The sequence below is a fragment of the Lissotriton vulgaris genome, chromosome 3_1 (genome assembly GCF_964263255.1).
Source record: "Lissotriton vulgaris chromosome 3_1, aLisVul1.2, whole genome shotgun sequence".
NCBI classification, from domain to species: Eukaryota; Metazoa; Chordata; class Amphibia; order Caudata; family Salamandridae; genus Lissotriton; species Lissotriton vulgaris.
In genome coordinates this window covers 490076447-490089669 of record NC_141689.1, presented here as the reverse complement: position 1 = coordinate 490089669, position 13223 = coordinate 490076447, and positions in this window count along the sequence as shown.

Below are 13223 nucleotides of genomic sequence, written 5' to 3'. Positions count from 1 at the left end.
GAAAAGTTTAAGCGCTCTGTCCACCATCTCCTTGTGTTTGCTTTGTTCACCCTAAGTTGGCAGGGTATGCCCAGACGTGGGCCCCTTGCTCACTTTGCCACTGAATTCAAGCTAGCCTGGCTGACGAGGGCTGTTAGCCCGAAACCGGTCCCAGGATGCTTGTTTCCGGTCCAGGGAAGACGTGGCTTGGCAGTTCAGGCTGGACTGTTCCCATGAGGCACAGGGTCAAGACTAATTTGCATAGAGCTGTGTCTGAACTGGGGGTGGCGAAGTGAGCTAAAGAACGATGATGGATTTAACCCAGGTCTGTGACTGGGGGTGAGTGTTTGAAAAGTCTCAGCACTCCGTCCATCATCTCCTTGTGTTTGCTTTGTTCGCCCTAAGTTGGCAAGGTATGCCCAGATGTGGGTCCCTTGCGCACTTTGCCACTGGATTCAAGCTAGCCTGGCTAACAAGGGCTGTTAGCCCAAAACTGGTCCCAGGATGCTTGTTTCCGGTCCAGTGAAGACATGGCTTGGTAGTTCGGGCTGGACTGTTCCCATGAGGCACAGGGTCAAGACTGATTTGCATATAGCTGTGTCTGAACTGGGTAGACAAGTGAGCTAGAGAATGATGATGGATTCAACCCAGATCTGTGCCTGGGGGTGAGTGTTTGAAAAGTTTCCGCGGTCCGTCCATCATCTCCTTGTGTTTGATTCATATGGTCTATCCACCACTGGATTTCCATCTTGGCTTTGGGCGACAGAGGAATCTATTCTGAATATGTCAACCCTCTCCCGAGGTGAGCTGCCTTGAGTCTCTGCAAAGCTCTGTAGTAAATTCGGCATGGAAGGATGGCCTGTATCGATGAAGGCAAAGGCCCCACAATTCTGGCCAACTGTCGGAGTGATATTCTGTCCTGTCTCATGACCTTTCTCAGATCCTTCTTAATTTCTGTGACCATCGTCTCTGGCAGACTCAGGGAGGCCGGGGTCGAGTATATAACAAAACCTATTTACACATTACCTATGGCTTAAATAGTTCAGATTTCCTCTTAATTGCAAAGTTTTATAGAGCACTGGCTAGACCCGGAGGTATCAGAGCGCTTTACATGAGGATCAGCGATTTACATGGTACATAATTACATCAATTACAGGAGCGAAGTATAGACATAGGAGAAAAACATGAGATTACACAATAATATGGGTAATTAGCGCATAGTATAGCCAAGACACACGTCTTATGGGGAATGGAAGGTAGAGAGGGAATGGTAAACGGGTAAGGAATGCAGTTAGTCAGACGGACCAACAAGGGGGAAGAGTAACTCAGGGGTAACAAAGCAGTCAAGGGAGTGAAAGTGAAAGACAGACAAAAAAAGCGGGGAGACGAGGAAAACAATGTCAGATGTCCGGCTGGGTAAGTGACGGCCAAGGGGGTGACCTAGAGCCAAACTTCTCTATAGCTACATAGGACAGCTCCACCGTGCATCGGCCAAGGTTGCTCCTGCTCCGCGGTAAGTACGAGCAGTTAAGGTATCCGCCCAGGGGGCATCGTCATAGTTCCATCGAAAGCAACGGCCCTATTGTTTCTGGGAAGCGTTGTCTGCCTCGATCCTACAGCCCGCCCAAAGGTCAAGATTGGGGAGATGAGCGGTGCAAGGGACAGTTCCAAAGTCCGCAGAATTGTGGGACAGCCCCTCGTTCTTGCCTTCAGTACTCTTGGCGGGAGTGAAACTGCAGAGGAGTTGTGCATAGAAACCTGATCCTCAACAGATTTTAGTCCTCTATAGGCCCCCAAAGTGAAATTGCAGATATTGTTCAGGGTGCCATTTTAGAGTCAGGCAAGCCTGGGCTTGACCTTTCCTTGATTTAGCAGGTCTCACTACCATCAGTCCCACATGAACCATCTTAGGGTCAGGCAGCCACTGCTGGCTTTGGGGCTGCTCAATCCCATGATTATTCCCACTAGGATCAAGGCAGTGTTCTGTTTAATTGAGATACTCTGTCCAACACCACCCCCTTTTCTGAATCAAGGCAGATGTTGTGGCGCTGACCGTGGGGGGATCCCCACCCCTCCAGGCCTATTGCACACTTTCCCTTGGACTCAGCAGCTGATCAGCTTTGGGCCGAGGGTGCCCTATGTTTCACGCACCGCCGGGTGTCATCTTGGGGTCAGGCAGCCTCGAGGAATTCCTTTAACGCCACACCGGGTGGGCTTAACGGCGATGTCTCAATATTTGTCCCGGTGGGGGGCTCGCTCCACTTCCCCAAGCCTGAATGCGCACGCCCACCTGTTAGTGTTGGGGAGCGGTGCAATAGTCTTCGTCAATACCTATATCCTAGTTATATCCAGGCTAACTATGTATAATGGTGATTACCTGTTCTGACCAGCACAACTAAGAATGCCGTGTTAGGGTCAGGCAGATACACAGAGCTAAGGCAATATCAACATTTATATCAACAGGCTAAGGTAGTCCTATCCAGAAACTGTGGTTCAAAGAGCCTGTGAGTTGGTGTGGACTGTTTGTCTTGGGGAATGTTAGACAGCTGTCATATTGGGGTCAAGCAACCGGAACAAGCAGGCCGGTAATACCGCTTACTACAAGAAGCACATCAAGATAGGCGCAGTACAGGCAATCCGTTATGTTTATTTTGCCAAATTAAAGCATTTGATTCCTTTTGGTGACAATTTAAGCTTGCTGTCTGTTATGCAGCCGCCATGTTGAAGTCAGGCATTCAGACTAGTAGGAACTCCGGTGGGCTCAATTAAAATAATTGAGAATGTTATGCAGGTTCAGAGGTGCAAAAAGGCAAAATTAGATGGTCGTGCTTACTTTGAAACCTGCCAGGACTGTTTCGCACTGTGTATTGAGTAGGCGCTGTTGAGCCTATTCACCACGTTATCCGCTTTCCTCACGGCCCTGTTGCTACCATATTCTGCAGTCTGCTGTTTATCTGCCGAAATCCTCAGAAGTCAAGGGTTTTCTAGGTACCGGGTGGCGCTTCAGGAGTTGATTGATTCGGGACCAACTTTCTTCTGAAGCTGCGCTCCAAAATATTGACGATAATTATGCAGACTCGTTCCTCCGTAGCGGAGCTGATAGCTCACACCGCCATCTTCCTCTGCCTCCAAACCTTTCCTTATTGATTACAAATCACAGATTATGCAAAAGCCAAATAGTTGTGTTTAAATTGATTCTAGCTGATAAAATCGATCCATCAATAGGATATAGTCCAGATACATGGTCATTCTGGCCCCTCTCAATCTCAGTAACTCCACCACCGGATGTAAGAGTTTGGCGAAACACCACAGGGCTGAGGATAACCTGAATAAGAGTGCCAGGAACTCATAGATCTGACCCCTCCAAGGAAACTGGAGGAACATCCTATGGGGGGAGGGGCATGAATGGAAATGGTCAAGTATGCATCCATCAGGTCTAACCTCACCATCCAAAAGTATATCTCCCAAGAGGTGAATACCTTCCATTTTGAAATAGCAAAATATCAGCCACTCGTTGAATTCTCTCAAATTTATGACAGGTCTGAAGCCCTTGTCCTTCTTTTTCACCAAAATTATATTGGTCAAAAAACCCCTCAGTGGAGTACTGACTTATAAATTGTGCCTTTGGGTAGGCAGTCGTAGACCTCAACGTCTATCAGACTAATTTCCTGAACAGAAAAACAAGAGGGCCTTTGACAGGAGATCTGCATTGGGAAGCCATAGAACTCGATGTGGATCCCCTGAACGCCTGAGGAGAGTCTGAGGATATCTCCTTCCATTTACCAACATAGCCTCCCTTTTAGGTTTCGGGGGGAAGAAAGTGTAGTCCTTACCAGAAAAACCTCCTGGGGTGTTTTCTCCACTTCTGCCTGCCCTGTTGCCTCGTCTCTGCTGGAGTCCATTGTGCCATCCATTATTTCTTTTGCTCTGTCCTCTAAAGGAGCATTTTCTGCTAAGGATGGCTCAAGGAGTGGCCTCTGCCTCGTCCGGCCCTGGCAAAAACCTTTTCTGGGAAGATTTTCATAATGGACATCTGAGCCTTATTCTATACAGAAAACATGGCCACAAATGTTACCAGTTCCTTAACGAAAGGTTCCCCAAACAGATTTCCCTGGGCTATGGCTCCTGTCTCAGATGTCGCCCTTTCCCCCAGCTTAGGATCTATTTAAATGAGGAGGAATCAATGTCTTTTTACTGGTAGGGTGCAATTTGCATTGCCCAAAAGGCAAACTGCTCTCTGCGCTCAGCCTGCAATCATATCAGTAGGCATGGGGGCCAATGAAGTCTTGACTGTTCTTCAAGCTCAATGATCTTAGTGAGATAACAGGCACTCCATGAGTGATTGATTCCTTTCATAGGATCCCTCATGTACTTTCTGAAGAAAGTACAGATTTCCCGGGCATTTTTTGGGGTGACTGCTACTTTTCCCCCACCTGAAGGTCTGGGGCACTCCACCATCAAAAAAGCCCTCACATCCTTCTCCAAGGGTTGTCTTCTCTTACAGGTTACATAATCTGCCACATTCTGGTCAGGGGTCCACTCTAAGGATTGGGAATGGTAAAGGCTCTCAGGCTCAAACATATCAGATTGACTTGGTGCCTAATCCTGTAAGTCTGAAGGGTTTTAACAGGGGTGCCAATGCCACCTGCAGTCTAGGTTCTCCTCGAAAGAGCCATCATCATGACTAGCACCTTCCTTGGTATGGAAAACCCTGTGCCAGGATCGGAATTTGGCGTGACTGTCACCTACCGGTAGGGTGCATTCTTGGCCGAGTGTGCACTCTTATGGAAGGCCTCACAAAGCTTGTTGAAGCCATCCAGATGCCCTGTGTCATGCTTGGTAGCCTTTTTAGTTAATGAGGTAGGTTACCCACTGGGACTTGTCACAGTTGTGCTAGTCTCCACAAAGACCCTGGGTATTTGCCTGGCTTTCCTGTCTTTTTTTTCCTGGAATGGGGTGAGCCTTCAATATTGCTTGACTAAGGGCTCTATTGACCTCTGCAGGAAAGTGTCACCCCTCAGTAGGCCTTTCATCCTCTTCCTTATAATACTGGGAGTATTAGTGATACCATTTAAGAGGGTGGGAGCACCACCAGCAAACTATCTGGCAAGCACAATTATGCCCTTTAATAATAATATCTGGTCAGCGCCCTCACTGGTGCTCTATTGTTAACAGTAAGTGTGGCTAAATCATTTTTTTTATTTTGGGTGCCAGGTGGCATCTGGTTCTGGCGCCAGGTGGAGTCTGATGCCGATCGGCTTCTGTGACAATAATTTGCCACTGTGCAGTGTCAGGCGAGAGTTGGAGGGAATCTTCGAGAGGAATTCTCCCGGAAAGCCTCCAAGGGCATTCCTGTCCATGCATTTGTGAACATGCATGGCTTTACTGCAAGGACGCAACACACCTGACAGGGATCTGTCAATGATGCAAAATAGCACCACCTTAGGTCCCCGCGAGGGACTGAGAACGCACATGTGCCAAGCTGCCTACCAAGCGGGAGGAAAAAATATATAAGTAATCCCTAAGTATAGCCACAGTAACTTAGCCATGAAACGCAATACGTCAATTATGAATACAACAGTAAAGGAAAGACGAATGACTTAACTGACGAGCAGTGAAGAAAGAGGAACAAGATGGGACATCACAACATTATATACAAGGACCGGTGCTGCGATTGGAGGAATATGGTTATTGCTTCCCAGAGGTTGCTGGAATATGCAGTATGATTTTTTTTCATTTGAATAAATAATGTTCATTAAAAACGGCTGTTATTCCACACAGTGGAGAAAGAAATGCTCAATCCTCGCCTCTAGTCCTGGCATAGAATCAGGATTTTTCAAGAACTATTACTTGAAAGTCCTAATTTGATCAAAGACATGGAGGCAGTCATATTTTATGCCTTCTGTTTTGTCATTTATTAATATGGTAGTCAGATAAGAAAACAGCAAAACCTAAATCAAAACTACAGTTCCCTAGTACACCCTGGTGCTGTGACTACAAATGTAGGACACACCGCAGTCCTGCTAAGTATTCTAGGCCCTTGTGTGATGTGCTGCTCCAGTGCAGGTTTTTTCTTTGAATTCTCTGACTTGTAGTCTTGTTTATTCTATTAGAAAACAGGACTACAAGTCCTAGAATTCTAAGTTAAATTCTGGACTGGAGTAGCACATCACACACGGACCTGGGAAACTTGGCAGCTATGATACAGGTGATCCATTAGACCTGGTAAAAATAGTTCCATTGTGGCATGCAGCGTCCTCTTTCTTAATGCTGAAACAATTAATCCAGCTTTTGTAAGAATGGTAACCCGGTAAGAGAATGAAGTACACACAAATGTGCAACATCAGAAACGGCACGGCCCACTCTCTTAAATCTTTGTTATCATTTGTTTGGGTGGATGAGTGTAAATTGAGGAACTTGATGGAAAACATGTAATTAGAGACTGGATAAGAAGGGAGCGGAGCAGAATTAACCATTCTGACCGCAGTTGGATAGCAATTGCCTCCATGTCTTTAATAACATTAGGACTTTCTAGGAATAGCTGTTGAAGAATTGGAAAAATCAACTCCTGTTTGGGCCTTAGCCCATTTGACCCATCTGGCAAGGTTGGCGGTAGTGACAGGGTAATGGGGTTTGACATAGAAAAGGGTGCTGACCAATGGATTTCCTGAGAGAAGCAGTACGATTCTCACATTCCTTAAGACAACTAACAATACAAACCTTTGGGTGAGTCAGGAAGCAGGAGTCTGCATGAAGAAAGTTGGGGTTTAGTTCTTCCTTTCATAATAAAATGAACTCCAGGAAGAGTAAATTGACTTCCTGAAAGATCCAATACTTTTGCAAGATACCAGGCATAATAGAATTAGCTGACCTGTGAATATTTACTATTCTGTAAGATTTATTTGAAGAGGCTGAACCAGGTCCCAAACACCAGACCAAACGCTGATCACAAATACTAGCTAGACCACTGGGCCCAAGCTGACTTGTAAGCTTAAGAGATACATGGAGCCCATGCTTTGTTAATGAGGCTGTTTATTTCTGACAAAAGGCCTGGGACTGACCAGGGATTACCGCAGCTTCAACGCCATGAGTTGGAAGCTGCCGGGCAAGATATGGTCATGAAAATGCCCTGATGGATCCTGGAGGAGGTGTGGAAAATTGGGCAGAACAATTGGGATATTTATGGACATCTGAAGGAGATCTGGAAACAGGTACTGGGATGACCAGAATAAAGTAATTATGACCAATGAAGACAACTCTCACCTGATTTTCGACAGACATCGAGAGATCAGTTGGAATTGGGGAAAAGCATAAAGGAGCTGCTGTATTCAAGATTGGAGAAAGGGATCCATGGCATTGGCCAACACATCCAGGGAGTAACTGTAAAATTGTGGTAATTGATTTTTCAGTGGAGAAACTAATGGATATATCATAATGAGGCCCCATGCTTCCTGAATACAAAGGTACATTTGCACGTGTAGTTTCCAATTGCTGTAATCACTGAGGTACCAAGAACATCAATCAGCCACTGAGTTCAACTGACCCATAATACATTCTGCTGTGATGGAGATTAGCTGCAGGAGGCAACCCTCCCAAACCTGTTTCTCTAGATTTCCCAGAGCCTTTAATCTGGTGCCTCTGAGGTGACTGCTACAATGGACAGATGTCAGGTTGTCCATTCTGAGAAGTCTGGAACAGCAAACTTGATTAATTACGAATGACTTGATTGCAAATCTTGCGCCCTATCCTGACAAACTTGCATTGGATTCTAAAACATCTAGAGTAGAATAGAAAATTGACCTCCCCTTCCACGGTTGGAGATGCTGGAACCACCAATTTGCTTCTATCATTTTCTGATCTAAAAGAATTAGATCAGAAAAACTTGGACCCTTTCTCAGGTGTCAATTGTTAATCTTTTAAGAGCTCTGTAATGATGAGGTCCCGGGAATATCGTTTGGATGAGGATGATAAAAAGCCCTCTATGGGAGTTAGCTGCCTGGGGGAAATATATGAGGATTGTAATAACTGGTGTAGTTTTTTCCTGATAGTAATACGTCTTGAATTTAGAAGTTGAGGAGTACAGGATTGAAAATTCGCCAATAAGCCTAAAAACTATGACAAAACCCTATTTTTCCAGAAATGAAATAGTGAACTGAAATTGATTCAACAAGGCCATTTTGTTTTAATAATGTAACAGAAAGTAATCTAAATATATAAGGAAAGGAATATCCTGAGAGCACAAGTAGGCTGGTATTACTGGTTTCAAAAGTTGGGTGAAACACCATGTAGCCGAGAATAGGCCAAAAGGTAGGACTGTAAAATGGTAGTAGGATTTTTCCAATTGGAACTGAAAAAATTGGCAATGTGATAGATGAATGAGTACTAAAAGGTAGGCATTCTTGAAATCTCATTGAACAATCCAATTGGATGGTCGGAGACAATCTCTGACAAAGAATGGTTCACATTTTGAAGTGTCTGTAGACAACAAAATGGTTTAACTGATGTTGATTTATTACTGGTCTTAGATTTTTGTTCTTTTTTACATGAAAAATATTGCTTAAAAGCCAGAAGATTCCGGGATTGTTTCCATACTTTCCGCTTTTCTTAAAAGATCCCCTAATTCTTGGGAAATGAGAATGGAATTTGTGTGGAAAAATGGATTCTGTGTGGGAATACAGTCTGAATTGGATTTTGATAAAACTCTATTTGATAGCCTAGGACTGTTTGTAATATCTGAAAAAACAAATAATATATCCTGAGCTAAAAATTCATCAATATCAGAGTCCAAATATTGAATCCAAAGAATCAGAATTTCTTCATTTTATCTTCATTTATTTTCTATTCTTAAGTGAATCCAATCTTCACCGAGAGAGCATACAATAGCCGCTGCCAACACGTGTTACGTCTTGGTCTGGTGACCAAATGACTTCGTCAGGGCTGTAAGTATTATAATAAATATAAAAACAATTCCATTCAACTTCGATCACACCACATAATAGCATGTTGAAGACAATTCATATCAATACAAAGTGGTCTTAAATAAAGTTTCAACATCATTTGATATTCAATTAGTGACCTTAAAAAGGGACCCATAATTGAGGTCCCTCAGGATCCTGATGCAGATATTTCATCAAAAAGAAAAATGGTTTAAGAATTGTAGATAGTACATCAACTATATTGTATACAATATCCTTTAGAAGCTAAGATTGTTACCAATATTCTAAATTATCAAAAAAGGGAAAAAGAAGATAATGTGCCATTAGTAGGAGGTTGTTTCTAGACAGGGAAACACTATAGTCAAAAATAGTGTAGTGATCCAATAGAAACGTGAAAAAGGAGAAATATAGAGGTGATAGTCTCATCATCCCAACACTCACCATAACCATAAGTGAGAAGATGAGTCAAAAATCGTGGAATCCAAGAGAAGAGAATATAGTGAGAACCCCGTCGTAAGTGAGTAAGTAAATAAATCACATAGACGCGAAAAAGAGGGAAAAGTGAATATAAACGTATAAGCTCGCTCATCATATGACTAGAAAAGTTTGTAATTGAATTCTAAGAGGTGTGCCTTAATCCGTTCTCAGCATCCACTCTTTTGCTAAAAGCAGAAGGTGAAACAATATATTGTCAGCACATAAGTTTGACCCTCCTTAATAGTAAAGGACAAACATTATTGAGATAATCCAAACAAAGGGCCCCAAAGTACGGAGTTCCAATACGTATAAATGGACAATAATAAGTCTGTCCAAAATAAAAACAGATGATTTTTTCACACTCACTTATTTCAAAGTTGTTCCACGATTTCCAAAGTATTCTCCAAGTTGTCAATAATTAACGTAATCCATTAGACCAGTCCTTGGAGTTAGGAAAAGAGTATAAAACCCAACCCGTGTCGTGTAAGTAGATTAAAAAATGATCCAATAAAATATTTGAAGTTCACTCGTGTCCTAAGAAATGAGAACAATCTCTGTGTCAATTATATTTATTATATATTTTTTTTTATTAAAACTCAATTGTAAAGGGCAATACGGTATCAGTCCCTATTATAGATTACTATTTGGCCACAGTATGAGATGCAATTCAAAACGATAATTTGTTCCCTATCGTTCATTTTGATTCAAATTACTATTTAAAAAGGAAAAAATCCCCAAAAATAGCGTGTACAACGGTACAAATGACCCCCGAGAACGTACAAACTAAGATTAACAAAAATTAGGGCGAAAAATCCTAAAAGTACCCTGAGTATCATACCTCCGAGTACAGAGCGATATCAGCAAACTTCCGATGTAGGCGGTGTGCAGCAACGGCACCATGTTGGTTGACTTCTATTAACTACGGTTCCCAAGCAGTGGCAATAGAAAACGGACTAAGTCTCAAAGTACCACTTTCATATTCAAGGGAAAAATGAGCCGCCATCCTATAGTGGTTAATATTCGTGAAGCAGGCAAATCAGCTGACTGTCTTGTCCGAGTATATTAACGTATTCTGGTAAAGTAAGGTCCAATTGACAAATACTCGTGTCTAGTAAAAAATATATGATACTGAAATTGCTGAAAGGCAAAGCGATCGTAAGTGCGATCTGGCAAATTATTAAGAGGAAACAACAAGTATTCCCCATCAGTTGCCAAACTATACACGTATATACGCGATCCAAGATTCCTATTTTGTAGATTTGTTTAGAACAATCCATTTACTTCTAAAATTGTTATACCGAACAAAGCATAAGTAACCATATTGTCAGCAGGGTGCTTTGATCGTACATAAAGGCAAAACTTTAACCATCTTAAAAGGGGGCGAAAGTAGGTAGGTCAAAGTATTTTAAAAAGAAAAGAAAAAAGGACTGTTTGTTTGTTTATGTACACAACATCTTGGTATCATTGTTTATATGTTTGTCACTATTTGTGTCTTCACCACTATTCTCACGTTTGCACGATTACTTTTTCTAGTGCACTTCTGTCTTTTCATATAGAGAGAGTGGCCAATGATGAGAAGTGGGTATACCGGTAATTGCTAGCCGGGAACCCCCTCGGGTGGTGCTACCGTGAGGTACTCTCTCTATTTTTCACACCTTTTCTTGGGTGAGTTGTATGTGGACCTGTGTGATTTTATATTGAATTAGTACGCATCTTGACCTAAGGATTAGTGTTATTTGACACATGCTGGGAAGTTATATTGATAATCAGTCCCTGTCTCTCGTCGTATATATGGATGCGCTTTCATATAGGTGAGGCCTCAATTGTTTGAATACTGTATGAGTGGGGGCTGCCTTACCTATTACCTTCCCCCTCTACCCCTTGAGATTGTTCTGTAATTAACTGAAACCAGGTATGGTAAAACTGAGACATTCTTCCTACCAACAAATATGGAGGAGGTTTTCTACTTACCAATGGCTGAATTTGGTCTGGATTTTTTTTTTAACAGTTTTATATAGCGCAAATTTGACCCGAATCGGCTATCAGAGCACTTTACATAGCACCAGTTGCGTTACACGAGGACACATTCATTTGTGTTAGGCAGGGGGAGATCAAGTGATTTGCCCAGAATCACAGGATGTTCAGCGTCATTGCCGAGACTCAAACCAGTTCCCCACACTCAAGGTCGACCACCCTAGCCGTTAAGCCAACTCCTCGCCCCAGGATTGACATCTCTGTTGGTATTCACCACCCCTTCTCTTCTGTGGCTAGTAGTTGGTCTCCCAGACGGATGTCCTCTGTATTGGAAATACTGTAACCTGGAGTCACATTTTCTTTGAAAGGTAGAACGGCCCCCTTTTCTCCCTGTCTGTGGAAAAATATGTTCTTGAGCTAAGTGGATAGAATTTACTGTTGCCACATACTTTGAAATTTCTGTAATGGAATTATCACCAAACAATTGGCTCTTTGCAGCTGGACCCTCCACAAAAGTTGTAAGTTCAGACAGCTCGAGATCACATTTTAAAGGTAATGCCTTGCATTCGTTGAAATGGCTGTGTTTGCATTGCCAACTCAGCATATAGCTCTTTGAAGGCAGTTGGATAGTTTTGAAGGATCTATTGTGATCATTACTTTCTTTGTTCTTTTGGCAAGTTCAGATATCTTGGCTAGGGAACCCAAGTTGTCTAAGAGCTTGTCTTGACTGGCTGACCAGGCCCTGTCAATCCCTTTCTACAGGACTTTGCCAAATAAAGAAAACATTTTAATAGCTTTTGATCAATTATTGGAGTCGAAAGGGCTAGGTTTGGAACCAAAGGTCTCAGATACTCCAATCTTAGTTTGTTTCTGATAACTTTGGTAAGGGGAGATCAAATATTTTCAGGGATATAATCCTCTACATGTTGAATGGTTGACCAATCTGAGGATAGGAGAGAAAAGAGAAAGGAAGGTTTGAATAGTGGTTCTCCCGAAATGTCCATATTCTCTTTTCCTTTGAAAAGTTTGTTAACCTATTTATTTTGTTTACATTCAGGTTCAAACTAATTTATATCCAAATCCTTTTGATGGTCATAGTCAGTATGAGGGGAAAATGACAGGACATAAGAAGAATTGTAGGATTGGTACAACTAATGTAAAGTAGGTTTCTTGGATTTTAGTACCTACCTCCCATTTAGAGGGTCAGTTGTGTGGCAGAACGCCACAATCAATGGAGGAATTGTCATCCTCGGTCAAATTACTCACGACATCAGCGTTCATAAGGGCAGAACTTGGCAACTCTAAAGACGCAGAAGCATCAGAAATATGTCTGAATTTCATTTGATGTTTTAATAGAAACACATTTTTCTGTACTTTTGGACTGGGATATATTTAAGACTGCTACCACCAGCAGCAAAGGAAAGGTTTGAGTTGAGGAAATGATTTGATTTACAATTTTTCCAATATCCTGGACAATAGATTCCATATACTAATTTACTGTAGATTTAATAGAGAAATTATTAAAATGGTTTTTTTTTACTATTTCATCATTAGATTCCATTCCCAGTGGCGTAGCTAGCGGGGCTAGGAGGGGGCCGTCTGGCCCGGGCGGCACTGTTTTGGGGTATGCGGAAGTTGTGTCTTTCGACTCCCACCATCCCCCCCGGCCCCGAGAACAAGGTGTCAGCCACCCCTGGAACAAGTTGTCCATCGGCCGTCGGGGGAAAAAGCGGCAGCCGCCTAAGTCCATGCAGGCTCAGGGAGTGCACCGACTCACGCAGCTGGCGTTTATTCCCAGACGGCAGCAGCTGCCCTTGGTGGAGCCGCACTGGCTGTCGAATCCCTTGGACAACCCTC